Consider the following 16,691-nt stretch of genomic DNA (forward strand, 5'->3'; position numbering starts at 1 on the left):
CTGAGAACCAATATACTCATGGAAGAAAGGAGAAACAGAGGTAATACAGACAAAGCTAAGTAAAAACCCTCTGGTTTGACATTTAAGTTGGAAGCATCAGGATAAATTACTAAAGTATTTTAATCCTTAACCATGAAAGACCTAGAACATTGACCACTCAGCAATTATGCAGCCATAATGCTCACAATTCATGTGATGTTGAAATGCCATTTCTCACTAAAAACAAACTAGGGATTTTTAGAGAAATGATAGACCACAAGTCAAGGCAAAAAACATACCAGATGAGTCAGGAATATCCTGTCATACACATAGCAAGGAAGCTGTCAAAGATTACTGGGGTCATGTCAAAAGGACTCAGGAGACAACTTGAAGAGGCTCCTACACGCCAAAAATGGGACACTTTGGGCTTCAATAAGGATAATAATTAAAATGGATTGGAATGCCTCAAATAGTCCATAAGTTTATAATGATACCAAAAACTAACTGGTCACTTTTGAAGGGTAATAAGGAACTAATTTTTATCTCTAAAACTATTAAGAGAAAGAATCAAGCATTACTGACCTTATATGAACCATATTACTGAGTAACCATACAGTCAGTAAGGGAAAACTCTATAGAAATATCCCAGTTAATAAATGAAAAGGGAGGGGCGCCTGGGTGGCTCAGTCGTTAAGCATCTGCCTTTGGCTCAGGTCATGATCCCAGGGTCCTGGGATTGAGCCCCACATTGGGCTCCCTGCTCAGCAGGAAGCCTGCTTCTCCCTCTCCCACTCCCCCTGCTTGTGTTCCCTCTCTCGCTAAAGAGATTTGCATGTCTCTCTCTGTCAAATAAATAAAATCTTAAAAAAAAAAATGAAAAGGGAAATGATAGGAGTATCACTATTTTCAACCCCCAGTGAAGAAATGGATCTAGGAAATGAGCATGAATGGCTGCTACCATCATAAAAGGGGAGGTAAGCAGATATATGCCTGCTATGAAAGAACAGAACCTATAATCTTGCCAAAGAGATGAAACCTGAATCTGATCTAGTTTTTGGATCCAACTACCTGTTCCTGGAAAATAGAGGGCAGGGGAGCATGCTGAGCTGCATCATGAGTGTGTAGTCAGCAAAATCCAGACTGGGAAATTCTACCAGTCAAACTGCCTGGGTTCATCAACAGGTAAATTGAAAGGAAAAAGGAATGGAAGACTTAAAAGACATCAAATTAAAAAAAAAAAAAAAAAAACCAAAGGGCAAGACTAAAGTATTAGTTCCAGGGATGTGTACATGGGTTCCTATCTATAGAGAAATGCAAGAGAGTGATTACTGTGAAAATCAGGATACTGGTTAATGTGGGGGAAAGGGAGGAAGTTGTAATTGGGATGGTGCACGTGGAGGACTTTTGGGATAGCTGGTGAACAAAGTTGTATTTCTTGACCCAGGTTGTAGTTACAGGGGTGTTGGCCTTGTATTTAGGCTATTATTTGTTTGTGTCGTTCTCTATGTATGTCCATTAGGCTATATATTTGTGTGGTTCTCTATGTATGTTTTGCTGTATAATAAAATGGTTAAAAATGGACTCTATCTTCATTTATAGTAAATAACAAATTTCTTTCTTGGTAGTAAAAATGGTCAGCATCAACACAATGTGGGGTCAGAGGTCATGGAGGTGGTGATGTGAGGGTCAGTGTCCATTTGGCACCACTTCTGTGAACCTGTTGGTATGGCAGTGCATCTACCCCAGCATTCTACAGTGTTTGGTAATGGACCGTAGAACATCATGGTAGGTATGGCACTTGATAGGAGTCAGGGGAAGAGCCGAGTTGAGGAATCTGAATCTTTGATTGCCCTCCAGAGGCCATGTGGGTCACAAAACATACCTCCTGTAGGACCCTGGTTTGCAAGCCTGGGGGACGTTCTGTGCTGTGGAAGGGATGCAGATTTCAGTGTTACAGAAATTGGGGCTTTTGGCAAGTTACTTAATCTCAAAATTGTTCAGCTCAACATTTGTAAAGTGATGTTATTAGTGCACACAGGATGGCTGAGATCATTGGATAACATGTATGAAAACCCTTGATTAACTATGAAACTCTGAAAAATTATTACCATTTTGGAGGATCTCAGTGAAAGTATCAGGAAGGTCCTGAGAAGACCCTGTTCTTTCACCTCTGGAAAATCTTGAGACTCTGCCAGCAGGAATTGAAGGCTAAGGCAGAGATATAAACTGCTGGACTATTAAATGTATGCCCCAACACTCAGAACCTCGTGGCAAAGGCTGGGAGACTTAGTGGGTCCAGGCATTTATGGAAATATCTGTCCATTCATTAGCAGACCATTAAGTTAGCTGAGTGGGTCTTTGGCCACACATAACAAAGAATACAGACTTTACAGAAGTACTTCTGGAAAGTCCCTTAAAAAAATGGCAACAATAACAAAATTCTAGGGAGAGGGGATCATCTGATGTCCAGGGTTCCAATTTTATATAATTTAAAATATCCACTTTCTAACAATAATGACAAAATCTTAAAACATGCAAAGAAACACGAATGTATGGCCCCTACAAAAGCAAATAAAAGTACAGTCAGTAGAAACTGTCCCTGAGGAAGCCCCTTTCTTAGGCTTTCTAAGCAAAGATTTTTAAATTAGAGCTTGTAAATGTGTTCAAAGTACTCGAAAAATAATTCTATCTAAAGAAGTAAAGGAAAGTATGAGAGGAATGTCTCACCAAATAGAGTATATGAATAAAGAGAGAAATTATTAAAAAGAGCAAAATAGAAATTCTTTAGTTGAGAAGTACAATAATTGAAATGAAAAATTCACTAGAGGAATTCAGTAGCAGATCTGAGCTACTGGAGGAAGGAATTGAAAAACAGATAGGTCAATTGAGATTCTCCAGTGTGAGGAACAGAAAGAAAAATGAAGGAATAAAAATGAGCAGAGACATGTGGAACACATTAAATAAACAAGGTGTCCCAGGAGACGAGAGAAAGGGCAGAAAAAAAATATAAAAGAATAATGGCCCAAAATTCCCCAAATTTGATGAAAAACATTAATCCACACATCCAAAAATATCAGCGAACTCTAAGAATAGACTCAGAAATTCATCTAGACACATCATAAACAAACTGTTGAAAGAGAATTTGAGAGTACCAGTGGAGAAGTGATTCATCACATACAAAGGATCCTCCATAAAATTAATGCTGATTTATCACTGGAAACTACAGTGGCCAGAAGGCAGTGGGATATTGTATTCAAAGTGCTGAAAGGAAAAGACTGTCAACCAAGAATTCTACATCCAGAAAACCCATCCTTCAAAAATGAAGATGAGTGATGTCAGTGAAAATGGTAGAGTAGGTAGCTCTAAGGGTCCATCTGTCCACAGAAATACCTGAAAAAGGGCAAAAACTGTCAGAACTCTGGAAAACAGTCAAAGGTTTATAGTAAATGACTGAACAGTGAATCAAGAAAGCCAACATTTTTCTATTTTTCAAAAAGATTATTTTTTAAAAGATTTTATTTATTTGTCAGAGAGAGCACACACATGTATAAGCAGGGGGAGGGGCAGAGGGGGAAGCAGGCTCCCCACTGAGCAGGGAGCCTGATGTGGGACTCGATCCCAGGACCCCAGGATCGTGACCTGAGCTGAAGGCATACATTTAACTGACTAAGCCACCCAGGCATCCCATAGATTATTTATTTTAGAGAGAGAGTGTGAGCGAGTGGAGGGGGGGAGTGGCAGAGGGAGAAGGAGAGAGAATCCCAAGCAGACTCCCTGCTGAGCTTGGAGCCCAACCTGGAGCTTGTCACAGGGCTCCATCTCATGACTGAGATCATGACCTGAGCTGAAACCAACTGCACCACCCAGGCGTCCCAAGAAAGAGTGAACTTTTAAAAGATAAGAAAACTTTGCAACATTTTAATTTGTCCCTGACCCACTCCCCTCCTCAGCATGGTGATTGCCCTCAAGATGGCAGCCTAAGTTGTCACTGTGGGACTCTGGTCTCTTTGGGTCCAGAAGCAGCAGAGCAGACCCTGTTTTTTTTTTGTTTGTTTGTTTGTTTTTTTTTCTGCAGACCTTGTTCTTAAAGAGTTGTGTTGTCTATTTTGACCTGTCTGAGGGCTACCTGAAGGACTGATGCAAGGCTATTACCTTTGTTTTGCCTAACTTGGAACTTTCTCAGTGCGGAAAGGTAACTCTGTAGAGAGCATTTCTCAAAAGCAATGAGAGGCAAATGAATAACCCACCGCCATCTGGGGCAAAACAACAACAAACCAGTTGATATAAACAAAGGACATGCTGAAAGCCTGAGAAGAAAATCCAGGAGAGAGAGTTTTTGGAAAATGAAGGCATTAACAAGCTCCCATATATATGGGAGAGTTTAGAGAGCCATAAATGCCCAGAGCAGGACACACTCTTAGAAGAGACCTGAGAAGACCCCAAGTTTTCACCTCTGGCTGATCTTTAGGCTCAGTGCAAGTAGGGAGTGAAGGCTAAGGTAGAGTTATAAATGACTTGGCTAAGCATTAGAGGAGTCCCCCAACACAGAGCCATTCTGCAAAGACTACGAGGGTTTCTTTTTTCTTTCCCTCCCTCCCTCCCTTCCCCTTCCCTCTCTTTCTCTCTTGTTCCTTCCTCCCTTCCTCCTTTTCTTCTTTTTGCTTGAGGCATTTAAGAAGATCTCTCCTTAAGCGCTAGCTAAAGGAAGACACTTCGAAAACCATACATGACAAAGAATACAGAGTCCTGGGATCGAGTCCCGCATCGGGCTCCCTGCTCAGCGGGGAGTCTGCTTCTCCCTCTGACCCTCCCCCCTCTCATGTGCGCTCTCTCTCTCATTCTTTCTCTCTCTCAAATAAATAAAATCTTAAAAAAAAATATTTTAGGATTTTACTTTTAAGTAATCTCTACACTCAGTGTGGGGCTTGAATCCACAACCCTGAGATCTAGAGTCACATGCTTTACCAACTGAGTCAGCCAGGCTCCCTGCAAAGAGTACAGTTTTTTTTTAATTAATTAGTTAATTAATTAATTAATTTTATTCATTTTAAAGACTTTATTTATTTGAGAGAGAGAGAGCACAAGCAGGGGTAGTGGCAGGCAGAGGGAGAAGCAGGTTCCCTGCTGAGCAAGGATCCCGATGTGGGGCTTGATCCCAGGACCCTGGGATCATGACCTGAGCTGAAGGCAGATGCTTAACTGACTGAACCACCCAGGTATCCCAAGAATACAGTTTTAACAAAACTTTAGACAGGCCACTAAACAAACAACTACTACCCACAAAAAGTAACAAACTCTGAGGAAAGGGAAGAATCTGATTTTTTAGAGTTACTACATTGTAGTAGTGCCTGGATGGCTCAGTCGGTTGGGCTTCTGCCTTTGGCTCAGGTCATGATCTTAGGGTTCTGGGATCAAGCCCCATGTGGGGCTCCCCTCAGCAGGGAGTCTGCTTCTCTCTCTCCCTCTGCCCCTCCCCCTGCTCGTTCTCTCGCTCTGAAATAAAATATTTTAAAAAGTTATTACATCATAATATTTAAAATGTCTAGTTTCAGGGGCGCCTGGGTGGCTCAGATGGTTAAGCATCTGCCTTCAGCTCAGGTCATGATCCCAGAGCCCTGGGATCGAGCCCTGCATTGGGCTCCCTGCTCGGCGGGAGCCTGCTTCTCCCTCTCTCTCTACTGTTCCCCCTGCTTGTGCTCTCTCACTCTCTGTGTCAAATAAATAAAATCTCTAAAAAAAAAAAAAAGTCTAGTTCTAAAAAAATTAAGCATGCAAAAAAACCAAGTAGGTATGGCTTTTATACAGAATAATTGAATAGAAACTGTCCCTGAGGAAGCATAGACATTGGAATTACTAGACAAAGACTTATAATAAGTCCACTGTGTAAAATATGCTCAGGTAGCTAAAAGAAATCATGGCGAAGATCTAAAGGTAATCAGGAGAACAATGTGTCAAGAATGAGAGAATATCAATAAAGAGATAGAAATTATAACCAACCAGAATCAAACAAATTCTGGAGCTGAAAAGTACAATAACTGAAAAATTCACTGGAGGGTTCAAGAGCAGATTGGAGCAGGTGGAAGAAATAATCAGTGAAATAGACAAATCGAACTTAATCTGAGGAACAGAATGAATAAAGAATGAAGATAAATGAACGGAGATAAGAGACCTGTGGGACACAATCAAACATATCAACATATACCTATTGGAAGTTCCAGAAGGAGAGGAGAGAGAGGGAAAGAGGCAGAAAGAATATTTGAAAAAATAATAGCTAAAAATTTCCCAGATTTGATAAAGGATATCCACATCCAAGAATCTGTAAACTCCAAGGACAAACACATAGAGATGTACACTGAGACACGTAACTGAGCTGTCAAAAGCCAAAGACAAAGAGAATCTTGAAAGCACCAAGAGAGGAGAAACTTGTCACATACAAGGAATTCTTAGTAAGATTAGCAGCTCGTTTCTCCTCAGAAACTATGGAGGACAGAAGGAAGTGACAGAACATATTTTAAGTACTGAGAGAGAAATATTGTTGACCAAAAATTCTATATCCAGCAAAACTGTCTTTCAAAAAATGAAGGAGAGGGGCACCTGGGTGGCTCAGCCAGTTAAGCGTCCAACTCTTGATTTCAGCTCAGGTCTTGATCTCAGGGTCATGAGTTCAAGCCCTACATTGGGCTCCATGTCCAGCATGGAGCATACTGGAAAAAAAAAAGGAGAAATTAAGACATTTCCAGATACACAAAAGCTGAGGGAGTTTGCTGCTAGAAGCTCTACAAGAAATGCTGAAGATAGTCTTTTAGGTGGAAATGAAACTAGACAGTAACTTGAAGCCACTGACAGAAGAAACTACATAGGTAAATGTAAAAGGCCAGGATTATATTTTTGGTTTGTAACTGTAATACATATACACACACACACCATATATATATTTTTATATATATAAACCGTATATATATGCATATATATATATATATATGGTTTAAAATACAAATGCATAAAACAATAAGTATAGTTAATGGGTGCACAATGTATAAAAATGTATTTTGTGACAACAAAAATATAAGAGGTGGGGATGGAGCTCTAAGGAAACAGAATTATTATTATTTTTTTTTTTAAGATTTTATTTACTTATTTGAGAGAGAGAGAGAATGAGAGACAGAGAGCATGAGAGGGAGGAGAGTCAGAGGGAGAAGCAGACTCCCTGCTGAGCAGGGAGCCCAATGCGGGACTCGATCCCAGGACTCCAGGATCATGACCTGAGCTGAAGGCAGTCGCTTAACCAACTGAGCCACCCAGGCGCCCAGGAAACAGAATTATTATATACTATTGAAGCTAAGGTTGTATTAATTAAAAATAGATTGTTACAAGTTTAAGAGCTTAATTGTAATCATGAGAGTAACCACCAAGAAAATAACAAAAAATATACAGAAGAAGAATGAGAAAGGAATCCAAGTGGTATACTACAAAAGAATCAAGCACAAAAGAAAGCTGTAATGGAGGAATTAAGGAACAAAAAAGATTTGACATATATAAAACAAATCACAAAATGGCAGAGGCATTTCTTCTTTATTAGTAATTACTTTAAATGTAGAGGAATTGAGCTCTTTTGAACAGAATGGGTTATTTTTTAAAATCCAAATATATGTTGTCTACAAAAGATTTATTTGAGATCCAAAGATACAAATAGGTTGAAAGTAAAAGAATGGAGAAAGATATTCCATGAAAGTAGGAATGAAAAGAGAGCTGGGTTGGCTATATGAATATCAGACGAAATAGATATTAAGGCAAAAACAGAGACAAGGGCATTATATATTGATAAAAAGGTCAATTCACCAAGAAAATACAATGATTTTTCTCAAATGCACATGGAGCATTCTCCAGGATAGACCATATGTTAGACCATAAAACAAGATGCAATAAATTTAAAAACACTGAAATCATACAAAGTATTTTTCTGACAACAATGGAATGAAACTGGGAATGAGTAACAGCAGGAAAACTGGAAATTTTTCAGATATATGGAAACACTCTTAAATAACCAATGGGTCAAAGAAGAAGTCACAAGGGAGATTAGAAAGTACTTTAAGGTAAATGAAAATGAACACACAACCTAACACATAAGGAATATAGTCAATAATACTGTAACAACTTTGTATGGTGACACATGGTATCTACACTTACTATGGTGAGCATTTCATAATGTATATAAATGCCAAATCACTGTTGTACACCTGAAACTAATATAATATTGTATGTCAACATACTTCAACTTAAACATAATAAAATAGGATGCAGCAAAAGCAGTGTTCAGAGGGAAGTACATACCTGTAGATGCCTGCATTAGGAAAGAGAAAAGATCTTACATTAATAACCTAACTTTAGACCTTAAGGAACTAGAAAAAGAAGAGAAAACCAAACCAAAAGCTAGCAGAAAGAAGAAAATAAAAAAGATGAGAGTGAGAAAAACAGAGAAGAGACAAAATCAACAAATTCAGAATTTCATTTTTTGGAAAGATTGACAAAATTGACAACTTTAGATTGACTAAAGAAAATGAGAGAAGACTCTAATTACTAATGATAGAAATGACAGTTGGGACATTAATACTGACCTCATAGAAATAAAAAGGGTTATAAGAGAATACTATAAACAATTGGATGCCAACAAATTAGACAACCTACATGAAATGGACAAATCCTAGAAACATACTAACTGCAAAACTGACTTAAGAAAAAAATAGAAAACTGACATTGGAACAGACCTATAATAAGTAAAGAGGTTAAATCGCTAATCAAAAATCTCCCAACAAAGAAATGCCCAGGACTAGATGGCTTCACTAGTTAATTTTCTCCTGCATTTATTTATTTATTTATTTATTTATTTATTTATTTACTTACTTACTTACTTACTTACTTACTTACTTACTTATTTATTTCTTTATGAGAGACAGAGAGACCACAGGCAGGAGGAAGGGCAGAGGGAGAGGGAGAAGCAGATTCCCTGCTGAGCAGGGAGTCCAACTCGGGGCCCAATCCCAGGCCCCTGGAATCATGACCTTAGCCAAAGGCAGACACTTAACCAACTGAGCCACCCAGGCTCCCCTTTCACCTGCATTTAAAGAAGAATGAATACCAATGCTTTTCAAACTTCCAAAAAATAGAAGAGGATGGAACACTTTTGAATTCATTATATCAGTCGAGCATTACCCTGATACCAAAGCCATCAAAGACATCACAAGGAAAGAAAACTATAGACAGATATTCCTTATGAATACAGATGCAAAAATCCTCACGGAGATACTAACAAACTGAATCCAACAGCATACTTTAAAGGATTATACACCATGATCATGACACCATGATTCATTACTAGATTTATCCCTGGAATGCCTTCAACATATGGAAGTCAGTCAATGTAATACACCAGTAGAATGAAGGAAAGAAAATCCATGTTTGCATCAGTTCTTACTGAAAAAGAATTTGACAAAATCCAATACCCTTTCATGATTTAAAAACAAACAAACAACAAACCAAACAAAACTTAACAAACTAGAAATAGAAGGGAAATTCCTTAACCTGATAATGGGTATTTTTGAAAAAATCCAGTTAACATCATACTCAGGGGTGAAAGATTGGAAATCTTTCTAATTTAATAAGATCAGAAAAAAGACAAAGATGCCTGCTTTCACCATTTTTAAAAATTATGCTGGAAGTCCTAGCCAAAGCAATTAAGCAGGAAAAAGTAATAAGATGTATTCAAATTGGAAAGGAAAAATTTGGATTATCTTTGTTTGCATGTGCCTTGATATTATGTATAGAGAATCCCAAAGAGTACACACACCCCTATTAGGACTATTAAACAAACTGAGCAAAGTTGTTAGGACACAAGTTCAGCAACAATAATCAGACTATTTCTATATATGAACAATGAACAATCTGAAAAAGAAATTAAGAAAATTAAACTTACAAAAGCATCCAAAAGATTTCACCAAGGAGATGAGAGATGTGTGTCCTGAAAACTACAGAACACTGATGAAAGAAATAAGACCTACAATAATGAAAAGACATCCTGTATTCATGGATTAGAAGACTTGTTAAGACTTGTTACAGGGGTACCTTGATGGCTCAGTTGGTTAGGCGACTGACTTCGGCTCAGGTTATGATATTGGGGTCCTGAGATTGGACCCTGCATCAGGCTTCTCACTCAGTGGGGAGTCTGCTTGTCTCTCTGCCCCTCCCCCTGCTTATACTCTTTCTCTCTCAAATGGGTAGATAAAAACTTAAAAAAAAAAAAACATGTTACAAAGACTACCCAGAGAGACCTACAAATTCAATGCAATCCCTATCAAAATTTCAAGAGCCTTTAAAAAAAAAGAAGAAACTAAAAAGTAGATTCTCAAATTCATATGAATGTGCAAAGCTCCTTGAGTAGCCAAAACAATATTGCATATGAAGAACAGACTTGGGGGACTTGCACTTTCTGACTTCAAAACTTACTACAGAGATACTGTAATCAAACCAGTGTGGTACTGGCATAAGAATAGACATAGACCTATGGAATACAATTGAAATTCTAGGGATAAAACCAAATTAGGTATGGTTAATTGATTTTCGACAGGAATGCCAAGACCATTTAGTTGGGGCAGGAATAGTCTCTTCATCATATGGTTCTAGGACAACGTGATATCCACATGCAAAGAATAAACTTGGTCCCCTACCTTATACTGCATTCAAAATTTAACTCAAAATGGATCAACATCCTAAATATAAAAGCTAGAATTCTTAGAAGAAACAGGGGTAAATATTCATGACCTTGAATTTGGCAATAGAGTCTTAGGTGTGATGCCAAAAGCACATGCTTTTGTTAAAGGGAAAATAGATAAGTTAGGCCTCATTAAATAAAAACATTTGTGAGTCTCAGGGAACTCTCAAGAGAGTGAATAGATAAGCCACAGAAAGGGAGAAAATATTTGTACATCATGAATCTGATAAACAGTTAACGTGCAGACTATATAAAGAGCTCCCACAACTCAGCAGTAATAACATCAACAACAAAATAAACAACCCAAGTTAAAAATATCCAAAGGACTTGAGTAGACATTTCTCTAAAGAAGATATGCAAATGACCAATAAGCACATTAAAAGATGTTCAAAATCACTAGTCATTAGAATGGGAAGTGTAAATCAAAATCACAATAAGATACAACTCCACACCCTAGTTATTACAGCTGTTATAAAAACAGAAACTGTGAAATGGAAAAGAACAAGTGTTGGTGATGTGGACATGAAGAAATTAGAACCCTTGTGCATTGCTGGTGTGAATGTAAAATCATGTAGCTGCTCTAGAAAACATCTCAAAAAGTTAAACTTAGAATTGCCATATGATCCAGCAATTCCACTTCCAAGTATATACGCAAAAGAACTGGAAACAGGGACTCAAACAGATTCTTGTACACCAGTGTTCATGGCACCATTGTTCATAGTAGCCAAAAGGTGGAAGCAAATCACATGTCCATTGGCTGATGAATGGATAAAGAAAATGTGTCTATACATAAAATGGAATATTATTCAGCCTTAAAAAAGAATGAAATTGTGATACATGCTACAGTGTGGATAAACCTTGAACACATTATGCTAAGTGAAATAAAACATGTATAAAAGGGCAAACTTTGTATGGTTTCATCTATATGAAGTACCTAGAACAGGAAAATTCAGACAGAAAGTAAAATGGAGTTTCCTGGGGGGCTGGGGGAGGGGGAATGTGGAGTTACTGTTTATTGGTACAGAGCTTCTCCTTGGGATGATGAAATAGTTCTGGAAACAGATGGTAGTGATGGTTGCATAATATTGTGAATGCACTTAATTCCACTGAATTGATTGTACACATAAAAATGGTTAAATATGGTAATTTTCATGTTATATATATATTTTACCATAATCAAAAACAAAGGTTATGAATACTCAAAACTAACCCCCTTCTCATTGAATTTTCATTTTAAAATGATGAATTTTATGGTACATGAATTATACCTCAATTTTAAAAATTAATGAGCTGACCTTTTGGAAAAGAGCAACAGAATAAGACCAAAAAGAAGGAAAAAGGAAGGAAAAGTAGAAGAAAAGGAAAGTAGAAAAAAGGAAATAATAAAGATAAGAGCAAAAATTAATGAAATAGAAAGCAAAGATTCAATGGAAAGTATCAACAAAGCCAAAGTTAGACCTTAGAAAACAATTTTAAAATAACTTTGTTCATGAGACAAGACAAATGGAAGCCCTGAATCATGTTAGGGTTTTTTTTTTTGGTTTAAGGTTTTTTATTTATTCATTAGAGAGAGAGAGAGAAGGCAAGAGTATAAGCAGGGGGGAGTGGGGGAGGGAGAAGCAGGCTCCTTGCTGAGCAGGGAACCTGATGCGGGGCTCTGTCCCAGGACCCTGGGATCATGACCTGAGCCGAAGGCAGACGCCTGATCGATGGAGTCACCCACGTGCCCCTTATATTAGGTTTTAAAAGGAAAATTACAGATACAGTAAATATCAGTAATCTAATAATTTTGTGCCAATGAATTTGAAAACCTAGCTGAAATAAGATATTCTAGAAAAAATTTATAAAAGTGATTTTCATGAAAAAGCAAAAACCTAAAATAATCTTTATATGTCTTTATATTTCTTTTAATGGCTACAAAGCATTGAATTAGTAGTTAAAACTTTATCCCTGAAACCTACAAACTAACCTGGACTAGATGGTTTTACATTCATGGAGATACAATTCCAAACATATAAAATGCTTGCAGTGATTAGATAAATGAGTATATCTGCCCTGCCCACAGACAGTTCACCTTGTGAGGTTAGTAAAACCATCATGCCAAACTAGACAAGGATAGTATGAGAAAGGAAAGTTACACCCAATTATATGAACATTAACACAAAAATCCCAAACAGAACATTAGGAAACTGAATTAGAAAATGGATGAAAAAGAGTATATATTGTTGCCAAGTTGTTTTTTTTTTCCCCCAGGAATTCAAGTATTAGAAAAACCTACATATTTTATTAACCAGCTTAAAATATTAAAGGAGAAAATAACCCCGTAAGATAATTTCAAGAGAAGCAGAAAATTTTATCATGAATATCTTTCAGTATAAAAACTTAGCGGGGCACCTGGGTGGCTCAGTTGGTTAAGGATCTGACTTTGGCTCAGGTCATGATCTCAGGGTCCTGGGATTGAGCCCCATGTCAGGCTCCCTGCTCAGCGGGGAGTCTGCTTCTCCTCTCCCTCTGCCCCTTTCCCCGCTCGTGCTCTCTCTCTAATAAATAAATTTTTTAAAAAATCTAGAAAAGAGAGAGATAAAAGCTTAGCAAACGAGGAATAGAAAGGACTTATTTTTAACCCAATTAAGGGTACCTATGTAAAACTTGTATCAAAGTTCACACACAGTGATGAAACTTTAGCAGTATTCTCTTTCAAGGTTTAGAAAAATACTGTCATTTCTGCATAGAACTCCCAAAAGAATCTGGAAAAAAATTGTTAATTAACGAAGTTAATACTAATTAATAAAGCTAATAATTATAAAGTCCAGCAAATTTGCTGGATATATGATTAATAAATAAAATTACATTTAATATATCATCTATAAAACAGCACTTCTTTTTTTAAAAATAATTTTATTGTTATGTTAATCACCATACATTATATCATTAGTTTTTGATTAAAACAGCACTTCTAATAACAAAATATGAAAAGTACTTAGACAAAAGATTTAATAAAATCTAATAAACCTAATAAAAGTTGTGTGATTTTTAAAAAAGATTTTATTTGTTTGAGAAAAAGAGCAAGCAAGAGCACAAGCGAGGGGAAGGACAGAGGGAGAAGAAGCAGGCTCCCCGCTGAGCAGGGAGCCCAGCGTGGGGCTTGATCCCAGGACCCCAGGATCTGACTCGAGCTAAAGGCAGACACTTTTAAAAAAATTTTTTATTGTTATGTTAATCACCATACATTACATCATTAGTTTTTTGATGTAGTGTTCCATGATTCATTGTGCATAACACCCTGTGCTCCATGCAGAATGTACCCTCTTTAATACCCATCACCAGGCTAACCCATCCCCCCACCCCCCCCCTCTCTCTAGAACCCTCAGGTTTTCAGAGTCCATCATCTCTCATGGTTCGTTACACTTTTTTTTTTTAAGATTTTATTTATTTATTTGACAGAGACAATGAGAGAGGGAACACAAGCAGGGGAGTGGGAGAGGGAGAAGCAGGCTTCCTGCTGAGCAGGAGCCCGATGCAGGGCTCAAACCCAGGACCCTGGGATCATGACCTGACCTGAAGGCAGATGCTTAACGACTGAGCCACCCAGGCATCCCTAAAGGCAGACACTTAACCAACTGAGCCACCCAGGTGCCCCAGATTTGTGTGATCTTTAAGGAGAAAACAATTCAAATATATGAAGGTCGTTAAAGAAGACAAAGAAATGGAAAGATCTATCAGACCATGGATAGAAAGGCTCAGTTTCTTAGAGGTGCAGTCTCTCCAAATTAATCCGTAGAATCAGTGCAATTCCAGTAAGAAATAGGCAGAGTGTTTTTTATGGGTTGCCAAAAGCTGATGCTAAAATTAAGAGAACAAAATGAAAGAGAAAAAGCAAACAAGATGACTTTGAAAGTTAAAAGGGGAGAGAAGGCTAGACTTACCAGATAACCAGACTTTGTGTAGAGCTTTCACAGTGAAGGCAGGGTGAGGAGGCAGTAGACAGGCCAGTGCAATGGGGAAGAATGCTGGGAAACAGACCCTGGTCCATACAGAGACAGCGTACCTGTCAGGGGGCGCTGTGGGCGAGTGGCCAAGGGGCGCCTTCTGCAGGAAACAGTACTGGGACCCTTGGTTGTGCATATGGAGAAAGCGTGTCACTGGATCTTGGCCTCACAGCAGACACAACTGGGTTAAAGACCCGACGTGAAAAGTGACACTTCAAAATGTTTAGAAGAAAATATAGAATACTTGTATGATCTCAGGAGGGGAAGGTTTCTTAAAATAGAAAATGTATGTCATGAAAAAACAGTTTGGTTCATTTGATTCCATTAAGATTTTAAACTTCTGTTCATCAAAAGATCATTGAAAAGGTGAAAACATAAGTCAGCATCAGAGAAGATATTTGCAACACATATAACAGGTAAAGAATCAGGATTCAAAATATCTGAAAAACTGATTGTTGTGCAGGCCAATAAGAAAAAAGCAAAACAATCCAGCAGAGAATTTGACCAAAGATAAGAAACAGGCAGTTTACAATTTAAACATATAAAAAGATGTCCAGCTTCATTAGTTAGAGAAATGACAAATAAAATAAAAAGTAAGATACCATTTCATATTCATCAGACTGACAAAAATGGAGAAGTTCAACAGAGGGAAGTGTTGGTAAGCTCTTAAAGCAGTAGAAACATTGTGGTATTAAATTGGTACAATAGCTTCAGAAAACACATCTCACTAGCCAGTGAAGTTGAAGGTGCTCATATCCTACAACTCGCTAATTCCACTTCTAGGTCTGTAACCGAGGGAAGCTTTACACATGGATATGATAAACCGTACACCAATTACTCACCCTTTTTTGTACTGTTATGCTGTTTGTAATAGTAAAAATTACCAACAAGCCAAATATCACCCAATGGGTGACTAGATAAATAAATTACAGTATTTTCATGGTATCGCTACATATTAGTAAAACTATGAACTAGGTTTACACGTATCAACACCAATGAATCTCATAGTTTTATTTATTTTTAGAGATATTTATCCATTTAGGGCGCCTGGGTGGCTCAGTCGGTTAAGTGTCTGCCTCCGCTCAGGTCATGATCTGGGGGTCCTGGGATTGAGCCCCGTATCAGGCTCCCCCCCCCCCCCCCCCCCCCCGCGCTGCTCATGCTCACTCTCTTTCTTTCTCTCTCCCCTCTCCCCTTTGACGCCACACCATCCCCCAGTCCAGTCCGGTCTAACCTCCCCTCTTGCTGGGTGACTGTGAGAAATCATTCTCCTGCTATCTGTCTCTTCCTCCCTAAGCCACCCCCCACTTGCGCTTCTTGCCAGCTTTCCACTGAGATCTCTTAAAAATGTAAGTTGGCTCATATCTCTCCCTTGCTCAGAATCCTCCAAGGTGGAGGTTAAAATCCAAAGCTCTCACCAGGCCTTCCTACGTGGCCTGCCCCTCCAGCAGCATCTCCTGCTCTGCTCGCCCCTTTCTGTTCTAGCCCTGCTGACTTTGCTGTTCTTTGAACAAACCCTTTCTCACCTGAACGCCCTAGTACTTGCCACTGGGGAACTTTGCCCCAGCTTTTATTATGGCCCCATTCCAAGGCCTCTACTCACCGCCTTTTCTAAAATAGCTGCCACGACTCTCCCTCCCCGACCTGCCCAGTCCTTCTGTCTCCTTTGGCTGTCTCCTCTACTCCCCTTCCTTCCTACCCAGGTTACACTATCTCTGTATTTGTTTGAGCCTTCACTTCTGTCTCCCCACTACTAGATCATATGCTTCCTGGGGCTGAACATTTTCCGTCTTACTCATTGTTGCGTTTTCCCTACAACAGTTCTTGCTTGGCTCACGGGGGTGCTTAATCAGAGCTGCTTCAGTGAATGAATGCACTGATAACGAGGAGAAAGTTTTATCACTCAAGAAGTACCTTTTGGTAAAACTAAAGCCACTGGAGTTGTAGATGCATGAGAA

The 16,691-nt window shown here is 38.5% G+C and overlaps 1 protein-coding gene across 1 annotated transcript in view; it reads left to right on the plus strand.

Moving 5' to 3' along the window:
* Nucleotides 1-16,691, plus strand: part of CATSPER3 (cation channel sperm associated 3) — a 36,747-nt gene that overhangs the window by 6,560 nt on the left and 13,496 nt on the right. The gene's annotated exons all lie outside the window — the stretch shown is intronic.

Source organism: Zalophus californianus, chromosome 5, assembly GCF_009762305.2.
Source record: "Zalophus californianus isolate mZalCal1 chromosome 5, mZalCal1.pri.v2, whole genome shotgun sequence".
Lineage (NCBI taxonomy): Eukaryota > Metazoa > Chordata > Mammalia > Carnivora > Otariidae > Zalophus > Zalophus californianus.